This window comes from Phasianus colchicus, chromosome 1 (genome assembly GCF_987193195.1).
Source record: "Phasianus colchicus chromosome 1, bPhaCol1.hap1.1, whole genome shotgun sequence".
NCBI lineage: Eukaryota > Metazoa > Chordata > Aves > Galliformes > Phasianidae > Phasianus > Phasianus colchicus.
The window spans coordinates 123,980,663-123,992,447 of NC_143436.1; positions in this window are offsets into that span (position 1 = coordinate 123,980,663).

Consider the following 11,785-nt stretch of genomic DNA (forward strand, 5'->3'; position numbering starts at 1 on the left):
GGAGAAGAGAGGAGAAGAGAGGAGAAGAGAGGAGAAGAGAGGAGAAGAGAGGAGAAGAGAGGAGAAGAGAGGAGAAGAGAGGAGAAGAGAGGAGAAGAGAGGAGAAGAGAGGAGAAGAGAGGAGAAGAGAGGAGAAGAGAGGAGAAGAGAGGAGAAGAGAGGAGAAGAGAGGAGAAGAGAGGAGAAGAGAGGAGAAGAGAGGAGAAGAGAGGAGAAGAGAGGAGAAGAGAGGAGAAGAGAGGAGAAGAGAAGGAAAGAGGGAAGGAAAGAGGGAAGGAAAGAGGGAAGGAAAGGAGAAGAGAAGAGAAAGAAGGGAAGAGAGAAGAGAAGAGAAGAGAAGAGAAGAGAAGAGAAGAGAAGAGAAGAGAAGAGAAGAGAAGAGAAGAGAAGAGAAGAGAAGAGAAGAGAAGAGAAGAGAAGAGAAGAGAAGAGGAAGAGAAGAGGAAGAGAAGAGGAAGAGAAGAGGAAGAGAAGAGGAAGAGAAGATGAGCTAAAAGAAAATGTATTATTTATTAAAAAAAAAATTAAATGCCAGAATCCTGGCATGTGAAAAGGGTATTTTTTTTTTTACCAAGTCTTCATTTTTATACCTGCTGTCTCTTCTCCATACCAATTACAGAATCACAGAATCACCGAATGTCAAGTATTGGAAGGAATCTGGAATTGCTCATCTAGTGCAACCCCCCTACCTTAGCAGGAACATCTAGATTAGGTCACACGGGAATGCATCCAGGCAGGTTTTGAATAATGTCTCCAGAGAAGGAGACCCCACAACCTCTCCGGGCAACCTGTTCCTGTGCTCCATTACCTATACCATAAAGAAGTTCTTCTGCATGTTAGTACGAAAATTCCTATGTACAAGTTTTAGGCCATTACTCCTTGTGCTATTGCTACACACCATCGAGAAAAGCCTGGCCTCATGCATTTGCCTCCCACCTTCCTTTAGATATTTATAAATATTTACCAGATGCCCTCTCAGTGTCCTTTTCCCCTGGCTGAACAGAGCACAGTTACTCAGTCTTTCCTCACATGGGTGGCCCCCAAACATCCTTGTGGTCATCCTCTGCTGGACTCCTTCTAGGAGGTCCCTGTCTTTTAACTTAACTGGGGTGCCCAGAACTGGACACAGTCCTGTAAATGTGGCCTCATCAGTACAGACTAGAGGGGGAGGATCACTTCCTTCGACTTGCTGGCCATGCTCTTTTAATGCCAACATGCAGTTGGGTGATTCTACATGGGCCATTTTAACTTCCTGTCAGTTTCCAAGGAAATTGTTTCAGAGACTGAGATTTTCAGGGACTGCTATGTGCTTGCATCCTGTGCAAGAAGGTGGTGTTAATGCCTAATTCACCTAAGTGCGATTCTGGCTTTCTGGCTTTTAAGTTGCTTAGGATAATATTAGTGCTTGAGGAGATAATGGGTTTTTGGTTGTTATTGTTGTTTGGGAGTGTACTGTTCCCATGCATTTTATGGCATGTATTTCTCAAAGCTTTTAATCATTCTTTTACCATTTTATTTATCCTCATTTATGGCATAACATGTCTTGGCCCTTCCATACATTCAGGGTGGACAAAATGAATCATCCCCTTCAATTCTTTTTGCTTTTGAAGAAAAGGGATTGAAACCTTTTCTTACGCAACATTCAGGATTAAATGATCACATTTGTAGAGTAGTTTTTTGAAGGATGTAGTATAGGTTAAGGTAATTAGCTAGGTTTTTTTTCTACTAACCTGCAGGCAGGGGGCTACGTCCAAATTCTAACATCAGACTCAGGATCAGCAAATGATACCATCAGTGCTTGCTACTGCAATGGGGGATGGGGATGGAAGGAAAAAGGGAATAAAAAAGAGAAATTTAAAATGGGAGGAGAGGCACGGAGAGGAGAGGAGAGGAGAGGAGAGGAGAGGAGAGGAGAGGAGAGGAGAGGAGAGGAGAGGAGAGGAGAGGAGAGGAGAGGAGAGGAGAGGAGAGGAGAGGAGAGGAGAGGAGAGGAGAGGAGAGGAGAGGAGAGGGATGGAAACAGCTGCTTATGTCTAGGAGTTACAGAGGAAAAGGTCATGAGCAAGAAAGTGCCGTTCCTCCCTAACAGCAACCTCAGCTTCATGCACCAGTATTTTTGAAATAAGATGTTTTCTCTAGTTTCCTTATGTTACTTAATCAAGGCCATGTAGAGAAAATGGTTGAATACCGTGCGTAGAGTTGGACATCTTTAGCAGAGTTGTGATTCATCAACTTCAATACCCTATTTCCAAAAGCAGTGGATACCAGATGTTTCAGAGAATGCTACAAAAACTGTCATGAACAATTAAATAGATGACTTTTTCATAGAGGAAATAATCTCTCAGGCCTTAGGTCTTAATCAACAGAACCAAGGGTTGAAAAGCTGTTCTGGATCAGCAAATCCAGTTCTTTCTACTTTAATTAACAACATCTTGTAATGACTTTCAGAATTGAAAAACTAGTTGAGTTATAAATTGTAAAAGTTTACCTCAGTAGTCTAAGTGGATTTGTCTCTCATGAAACTATGACACATCTACACATCTCTTTTTCCCCCTTAAATTCCTCACATCTCTAACATTTATTGACAAAATGTGTCATGAGATAATGTGTTGGCAGATAATATTTGGTGGCAGGCTTTAATTTTAACAGTCTTTCAAAACAGAAGCTGTATAGATCAGCTCTAGATTTAGGCACTTAAATTTAGACAATCAAATGTAGTTGCTGTAGATGCCTTAAATTTGGAGGCTCCTCAGTTGTGGAGTTAAACTTGAGTACCACTGAGAGAATCTGCACCATGTTTAAACTGTGGGTGGTTCCTCACTGAGTGGCTGACACTCATTCAAAATTCAGTATCTCTTGGCAACTCAGATGGCCAAAGAGATATTTATCTCCTAGCTCTACTTATCTTGGCAGCAAATCTGGAAATATTTAGAAGTTTACAAATAGGAAATTATAGCTAATTTATAATGCTTCTGCTTGAAACAGATTATTTTATATTAAATGTTTGACAGCTTTTAAGCCTAATTTATTTTTCACTAAACTTTTCTCTTGAAGTCATAAAAATAATTAGTGGTACCTAGAATGCTTCTTTTTAAATTTCCAATTTATTCAAAAACAATTGTTTGAGAATCTTACAAATACTGAGGTAACTCAATTGATTACACTCAGTTTCTTTTAGATATCTGTGCTGAGCAATCTGAAAGCTGTATTTCAATTGTCTCCTGTCCAAATACTCCGTCACTGGCCACCTTCACTGATTCAACTTGGTCTTAGAGCCATCAACATCCGTGATGAACTTTTCTTCCAGAGAGTCAACTTTTGCTTCTGGATATATGTAGCTCAGAAAAGTCATCTACAGAGGAATGGAAATTTAAGGCAACTGACCTGCAGCCTCCATGAGACATCACGGAATTAATTTGATTTGAAGATTTCAAATCTCTTTTATGATTTTTTTTTTTTTTTTAATGTGAACATTTTCCTTGAAAAAATAGGTTATTAATTATTTTGGCAACAGCATGAAATGTGTGTCAACAGTAATAGAAGCAATATGCCTCCTCCAAGAGTAACTGACAACAGTAGCCAATTAGCTTTCCAAGTGCAACTTTTTTACACCGGCCATGGAAAAATAACTAAAAGCAGCCATGGAAAGCACAGAGCTATAGCTATCGCAGCTATAAGTTGTATTGTAAATATGTTGTAAGGTGACTTTAAACAGCATCATAGTAACCAAGGAGACATAAACATGTCCAACATTCCCACTCAGTTGTTTACTCCCTGGTCCATACTGCAGCTCTGGAAGTCACCAGAACCACGTGTACATGCAGAATGCCAGACATATTTAGACAGAGGGTGGAAGAGACCACTCTCACCAGTGACAGATGGGCTACAACAGCTAAGGGTGGAATTAGGCTACAAGTTCACACATCTCTCACTACTACACTGTGCTACTAGTTAGATTTAGTGGGTTTACAGACCTCCAGAAGTGCAAAGCAGCTGTCAGCCATGCTTAATTAGACAGGTTTGCAGATATTTGGCCTCACTAGGACATCATGAAGACACAGAACAAATTCAAAGATAGCCCCAGCAATAGAATTTCTCACACTGGAGAAGAGTAAGGAGGTTGTGGATGCCTCATCCCTGGAGGCATTCAAGGCCAGGCTGGATGTGGCTCTGGGCAGCCTGGTCTAGTGGTTGGTGAACCTGCACATAGCAGGGGCATTGAAACTAGATGATCACTGTCCCTTTCAACCCAGGCTATTCTATGATTCTATGATTCTATGATTATATTTTATTCACATGCAAAGGTCACATGTCTTGCTGTACATTGCAGAAAAGCATCATGAAAAAAAGCACAGGTCCAACTGGTGGCCCAGGAGCAGCATTTGTTATTATGGTAACCCCATGAGATGTACCTGGATGTTCTGGCACATTTCTGATTGCTTTTTAAGCACAGCTCAAGAGCCTACAAGGACAGCTCTACAACTCTCTGGAAAGGCTCTTACACTGGTGTGCATTGCATACAAAATTGAGGAGAAGGAGTAGTATGAGGCTATTTTTTCTCTAAGGCTCAGTCCAAAACTGACACATAAGTTGTTTAAAGGCACTTCTGTCTACAAATTCTGAAGACTCAGAGCCTACGTCAATGAGAAGGACATACATAACAAAATCCACATAGGTGTCATGGCTATAATGTCTGCCTGTTCCTCTGGAAGCAAGATAGTTTTCTCAGCACAGAAATACTAAGCTTTCAACCTCCTTCACTGCAACTTTATGATCTGTTGATTCATAAACCTGCCACTACAGCTTACTTCCATAAACTCAGCCTGAAATTGCTTTAGTGCAATCATGTCTGGTCTATTAACTCACAAATTATCTTGATCTTTTGAAGATGGCAGCAGCTGCATGTCCTCAGCACAGAACAGCAAAATATAAAAACAATCTTCTCTATTCTTGCACACAGTATCTGTTAACCTGCTGCATGGGATCAGATGCAAACTCTGCAGTAGAAAGAAAGAAACGTGTGTCTGGTCTGTTTGGTAAATAAACCCAGAGCTCAGAGCACAGCTGTGTCACAGGGGCAGGTTTATGAGTCAACAGATCATAATATTTCAGGGAACAGAGATGCCAAGCTTGATGATTATCTGATGAGAAAATTACTTATGGAGGGAGAATTTAAATCTGCTTCAAGTGAATACTTAAGCAAGGAAGTTTTAATTTCATAAATGCCTATGACAGAAAAAAAAATAATTAAGTGTACCTACAGAAAAGAAAAACAAAAAAGATTAGAAGATTTTTTCTTTTTCCTGGAATTACAAATTAAGAACCAGAAGATCTCTCGGTGCATACTTTTATTAGTTTATTTCCTTCAGTAACTACCCATGACCTACTTGAAGACACATAGTAGGAAAATATTAAAAAAATAAAGGAGTTTACATACACCTACACAATCTATTCAGAGATCGTAACAGAAGAAATCAAACTATAATTTTAATTTGTAATTTCTAAATGTAAGTTTGATATTCACAATAGGAAATGAAGAGCAATAGAGAATACTGACAATCACAAGATGGAAAATGAGATGCAAAGATTCACCATTGGTAATACAAGAAAACTGGGAAATTTTGTAAATGGTTTTCTCTGTTGCAATTCGTGGAGGAAAAGCAAAAGTGGCCCAGTGTCTCTCCTGGAGACTATGCTCTGTTACTTACTCATGTAACTTGTTTCCTTTATATTTCATGTGTAAAGAGAAATAAATCTTTCTTCTTGCTCCATAGGCCTGCAGATATTTTTGCCCTCAGCTCAACACCAGGGAGATATACAGGCTTTGCTCGTGTGACAATATTCAAATTTCATCCTTCTTTCTGCCCCAAGGCAGTGAGTTGAGGCCAGGCTCCTCTTCTCTCACAGAAGGCAGCACAACAAAAGCTCAAGATTTTGTGTCCAATCCTCAAGCACTAAGGTGGCTCAGTCTGCAGCACTGCCTGCCAGTAGACCAGGAAGGAGCCTCACTGAGATGAGAGAGTCACAGAATTATTGAGGTTGCAGAAGAACAAAAAGATCGTCAACCCATCACACTGTGCCCACTAATCATGTCCCTCATAGCCACATCTACACGGTTCTTGAACACATGCAAATGGTGACTGCAATGTCTCACCACACTCTTGGAGAAGAAATGTTTCCTAATATCTAACCTGAACCTCCCCTGGTGCAGCTTGAGGCCATTCTGTCACTGTTACCTAGAAGAAGAGGGTGACACCCACCTCACCACAACCTCCTCTTAGGCAGTTGTAGAGAGCAATCAGGTCTCCCCTGAGCCTCCCCTTCTCCAGAACAATCCCAGAACAACCCCCTCTTCCCTTTCGACTTGTGCTCCAGGCCCCTCACCTGTTTTGCTGCCCTTCTCTGGACATGCTCCAAGGCCTTAATATCTTTCTTGTAGTGTTGGGCTGAAAACTGAAAACAGTATTCAAGGTGTGGACTCACCTGAGCTGAGTACAGAGGGATGACTTCCTCCCTGCTTCTGCTGGCAGCAGTATTTCTTGGCCACCTGAGCACACTGCTGGTTTGTATTCAGCTATCAACTAACACCTCCAGATCCTTTTCCTCTGCACAGCTTTCCAGGCACTCTGAAGACACACATACTCTTCAGACACACAAGCAGAAAGACAAAGCTCAAAGCATAAACACAGAATAAAACTCAGCAAGTCAGCTCTGTCCAGCAAACAGGTTAAGAGTTTCAGACCGTAAAAGATGACAAAACTGTTTTCTTGTAAGAAGACATTACAAAGATACAGATTGGCATTACAAGGTTAGACACATCATTTCACAGACCTTTCTGTAGAACTTTTAAGAATAACATGACCCATTTGCAGCTTTTCAAAAATGGGAACTCTGACTTGCGACAAGTTCACTATTTCATTTCTCCATGGTCACTGTTCTGTTTTTTTCTCAACTGAGAATCTGATAGAGGGGCCTAGCATCAACAAGGCAGAAGAGATAAACTTTGTATCTTAAACAATCTCTGTCACCGCCAAAAAAAAAAAAAAAAAAATTATTCTTCTTTACTCAGACTTTCTTTTCTCTCAAGGCTTTGGCCAAAGATGAAGCCTGTAATAATGAATATCCAGGGTGATTCTTCTCAGCATTCCCTAAGGCTTTCCCAGCATCCCCTAGATGCTTATTTCTGACTATATTTATTAACTGCCTTCAAAGAATCTCCACAAACCTCCCTTCTTAGCAGGATCTAAGGTCTTTCTTACAGCTTCTACAGTGCACTGATGAAATCTATTTAGGATTGTCTTCAACAGTTTGTGCAAGCAGTTTTGGTTCACAGATTTCTTCACCAGTTTTGAAACTTAAGCAGTAACTTTGGTTTTATTCAGGATGAACTCTAATTAGCTCCCTCCTGGTTCTTTTTGCCTCTCACTTCCAGGCAGAAAAAAAAGTCACTCAGAGGCACTCTTTGTTCTAATTTAAGGGCCAGGTTCTTCCAGATCACCTGGGAGAGTCACACTGAATCTGGATGAGATTACCTTGGCTCAAAAGAATCTCCAATTTTTCTTTCATCACCTTGTAAATTTTATTCTGTGCTCTTGATTGCTTAAATGTGAATATCAAGTGAATGACATCACTGTGTCAGGGATGAGTTCTCAGTTAATCACTGATACCCTAAGCTTCCACACGACGCCGTCAAACTTTTCCAGCCAGTTGGAGTTGTGGGAGCACTCATCCCCACAAAGGAGAGCGTAATTTTGTGCCTATAAATCTGCTTGCCAAGTGGGGAAACCAGTCATTACATTTCTTTCAGGAAACATTTGTTCATGTGAATATTAGATGGGTTGTGGACCAAAGTGCCTAGCTACAGAAACAGGGCTTCTATTTGACTTGTGATGGGAAAGAACATTGCTAGATTTACATGATGGCCACGTATATAGTGCAGCAAAGCTCTTGGAATAAAAGATTTTGAAGAATCTGTCATCCTGTTTCGAGACACATTGATAGCAAAGGATTTTACTTGAGAATGCTCATGTTTGATATTGTTTCTCATAGGAAGCTGCATTTTGCCTAGTGTAAGGAACTTACAGAGACAACCAAGACCAGAGTATTTAAGGCTGAATTCCCCTCATTCCTCCCACCTCCTTTGAATAAATGAACTTCCTTACACTCTGACAGAGTGGAGAGATTAATTCAGAATATGTGTGCACAGTACACCTGGCAGACCCGATAAAGCTTGGCTCAAAGAACAAAGATGAAACAAAGGCATAAATAAAACAGTAGAAGGATTTACAAAAGGACAAAATATGGGCAGCCATTTAAAGGTGACAGTAATTACTTAAGTAAATGTCAAAACTCTTCAAAGAAGCAAGGGGGATAATATTCATGAATATTTAAGGCTGAAACGTGAGCATGTTGATTTGCCATTTGGAAGGTTATGTTTCCTTCTTATCTTCTCTCTGATAGCTACAATAATGGGCATTAAAATTTGTTCCTGAAAAAAATGCAAAGAAATCACTCAATGTTTGAGGACCTATTGATTCCTAGATGTATCAAAATCAATGGTCCTTAAATTCACTTGGAGCCCCATTCCTGAGCCAACACAGGATGACGAAAACGAGCAAACAGCAGAAAGAATTTCAGATCACTGTAAATGTGTAGAGACACTTTTTCTGCAATAGCCAGTATTTCCTGAGCACAGTGAGACAACAGAAGTTCACCAGATCTTTCATCTCCAACCCAGCTTTCACCATCACAGGCAGAGGAACTGACAGGTTATCATACAAAAAGTGACAGCGCCCAACCAAGCATGGGAGAAAATTTGGCACTGCTCTGCCACATACTTTGATCCACTGTGAAATGCCTACTGGGCACCTACTGCCCAGCTATCACTGTTTGACTCCAAACATGGGCACGCATTAACACACACTAAGCAGCAGCAAAAAAAACTTTACAAAGACTGATCTGTATCACCAAAGATCTGTATTAACTATCAAGATTGGCAGAAGAATATACAACATTAAGTGATGGCAAATAAAATGGTAAATGAAATTCGGTGTATTGAATTCTATATTCAAGAGATGCATGTAGGGAAGGAAGGGAGGGAGGATGGAAGGATGGAAGGATGGAAGGGAGGAAGGGAGGGAGGGAGGGAGTGGGAGAGGAAGGGAGGGAAGGAGGGAGGGAAACATTGGCATGCCTCTTTGTATATACATGATTTCCTTGGTGCACAGTCCTAGTCCTTCTCAGGTCCATCACCCAAAGGGATGTCTTTTGAGAAGAGTGATCAAAAATATGCAATAGTTTCTACATGAAGAAAGATCTTGTAAGTTAGATTTCTTAAGCATACTCATGGCTGAGTGGAATATGCACAGTCATGGCATGGAGAGGAAATGGTTAATCTGCACACAAATCGTAGTTCAGATGAGGAGACTTTCGTCAAAAACATTGAGAAGTCTAAAATTTTAAAGAGACTCAAGGGGATAGGAATGAACAAGATGAATCAGTACTGGAAGAGATCCTCTGAGGTAAACAAAACATAAATAACATTATGTACAGAGCCTTCCTGAGCAGGGAAGGGTCCAAAGTCAGAAGAATAAGGTTCAAAGGGTTGCATGAACCCTTTCTTTGATCTGAATAAATTCAGCCACTTTTTGCTCAGCATTTTATACAAAATGTAGCAGCTACCAAACTTACCTCACTCTTTCTTGTCAAATTCTGCCAAGCACATGCCTATCTTCAATCTAGAGATAATCTTCAAATCCACTAAGTTTTAGATTCCTCTATACTGCAGACATCTTCTAAAATATGATCTAGAACATGCTGACCAAAGAGGTATCCAGCTAGTTTCATTTAATACAGTGATTTGTGTCAATTGCCACCTGTATCTAGACAAAAATTAGGCAGAGAGCTAGCACTCACTTGACGTAGCTTTTATGTTCCTGGTAAATGCTGAACAGCAAGATTTCTTGCAGTTATCAGGAAAATCTCTTCTATGATCTCACATCTGACTAATCTGGGTTTGACACCAAGGGAAATCATTTAAGTTGTTCTGTGTTAAAAGAAGAGAGTGAGTTTTAAATCAATACGAGTGGGAGAATTTAGCATAATGACAATTTATTATCATTCCATCTTACAACCAACAACACAGGAGACTCTGAAGAATATTTCACTCTCAAAAACAGTGAGACACGTTTGTTCTAAATTATTACCAAAACTGAAGGAAATATGGTTAAATAGCGTCACTAATGTGACACTAGCTTAGGATGTTATTAACTGATCACATCAAATAAAAAATTTACACATTTATATAAAGTTGATGTAGGAATTCTGCTATGGAGGGGAAAGGAATAGTATAAGGCATCACAGATAATGGGCATTAAAATATTTGTTTATAAAAGTTATTTGCTCTGTTGTCATGAGCTACGTCCCAGTGGCACTAAAGGAACTCAGTACAAGAAGGGCTGATGTGATCATCAACAGCAAGGACAGTTCTCTAAGTGTCAACAACCATTAAGTACAAAAGGTGTCACAAAACATCTGCTCACTAATTCCTTACTGATAAAACACCTCTACCAGCTTGTATTAATCTATAAGCCTTCATACTCCTTAGTTTCTAAAATTTGTTATTCTGAGGAGATGTTATATCACAGTAACAGACTATTTATAAGCATAAGAATAGAAACAGTCTGATTGCAGAAGAAAGAAGCCAGTAATTTTGAGAAGAAAATATTTTGATTTTCCATTTTAAAAAGTCCAAGTTCACAATCGAGATGGTAAACGCCTTTGGGAATGAGAAGCAAGTCCAGCTCCCATCCATTACAGAAGGACCAGAAGTCCAACTGCCAGCTCTGTGCATGGCACCATCTGCTGCTTCCACCTCCAGGATAATTCAGAATGCTTTGTGGCATTCTGGCAAGATCAAGCAGAAGGTGGATTATTCCAATGATGTTGGATAAATGGTGGCTTTGGTTTTGAATATCTATAGTCCTAGCTTCTTCCAACTGCTGCTCTTTCAATTTCCGGAAAAGATGAATCCAATAAGTTCATAGCCAGATGACTTACTTTCGTATATATGGAAATGCTACTTAATCCCTTTGAAACAAGAGCACTATTTATGCTTTTAAGCTAATGTGAAGTCTGTTCCCTTTACTTTATGGTATGAGACTGTATCTCGGGGCCAGTTGCATTTCTGGCTATTTCACATTCTACTGTTCAATCTGCAGATTTCCAAGTAGAATCTTCAATTACCATGGGAAAAATATAAGAAAATTTGCGCTAGTTCCCTCACCTCCCAATCCAGCATAAAAGACCCCAAGTCAGTATGGCCTCATTATCTGGAATCACAGAAAATCACTGAATTCCTGCCTTATGTGTCTGGGATCTTCTAAAATTAGAAGATAAACTGTATTTCTAAAAGTAGCAGAGGACTGTTATTCAGGGACATTAAATGAAGTGTGCACACGTTAAGAACAATCCCGAGAGAAACTGAAGCTCTCAGGAGACAGATTTCCATGGAGGTATGAGAACCATTAGAGGCTTGCTTAGTCTTAGAAGCCCTTCTATGTTTCTGCTTCTCCACCTGTAAAGACAAGTTTTGCTCCACAACTCCAGGAACTTTTCTTCACATTTAGAACGAAACTGAGCTGAATCAGTGTCCACCTTCCAATCTGAGGTCTCTCATGGCTCTTATTAACAACTGTTGTTGTATGTCTGAGAGTGCATTTCTGTTTTATACTTAGAATCCATTCATTTTGATCCAGGAAACGAATTGCTGCTATCTTGTTTTCTT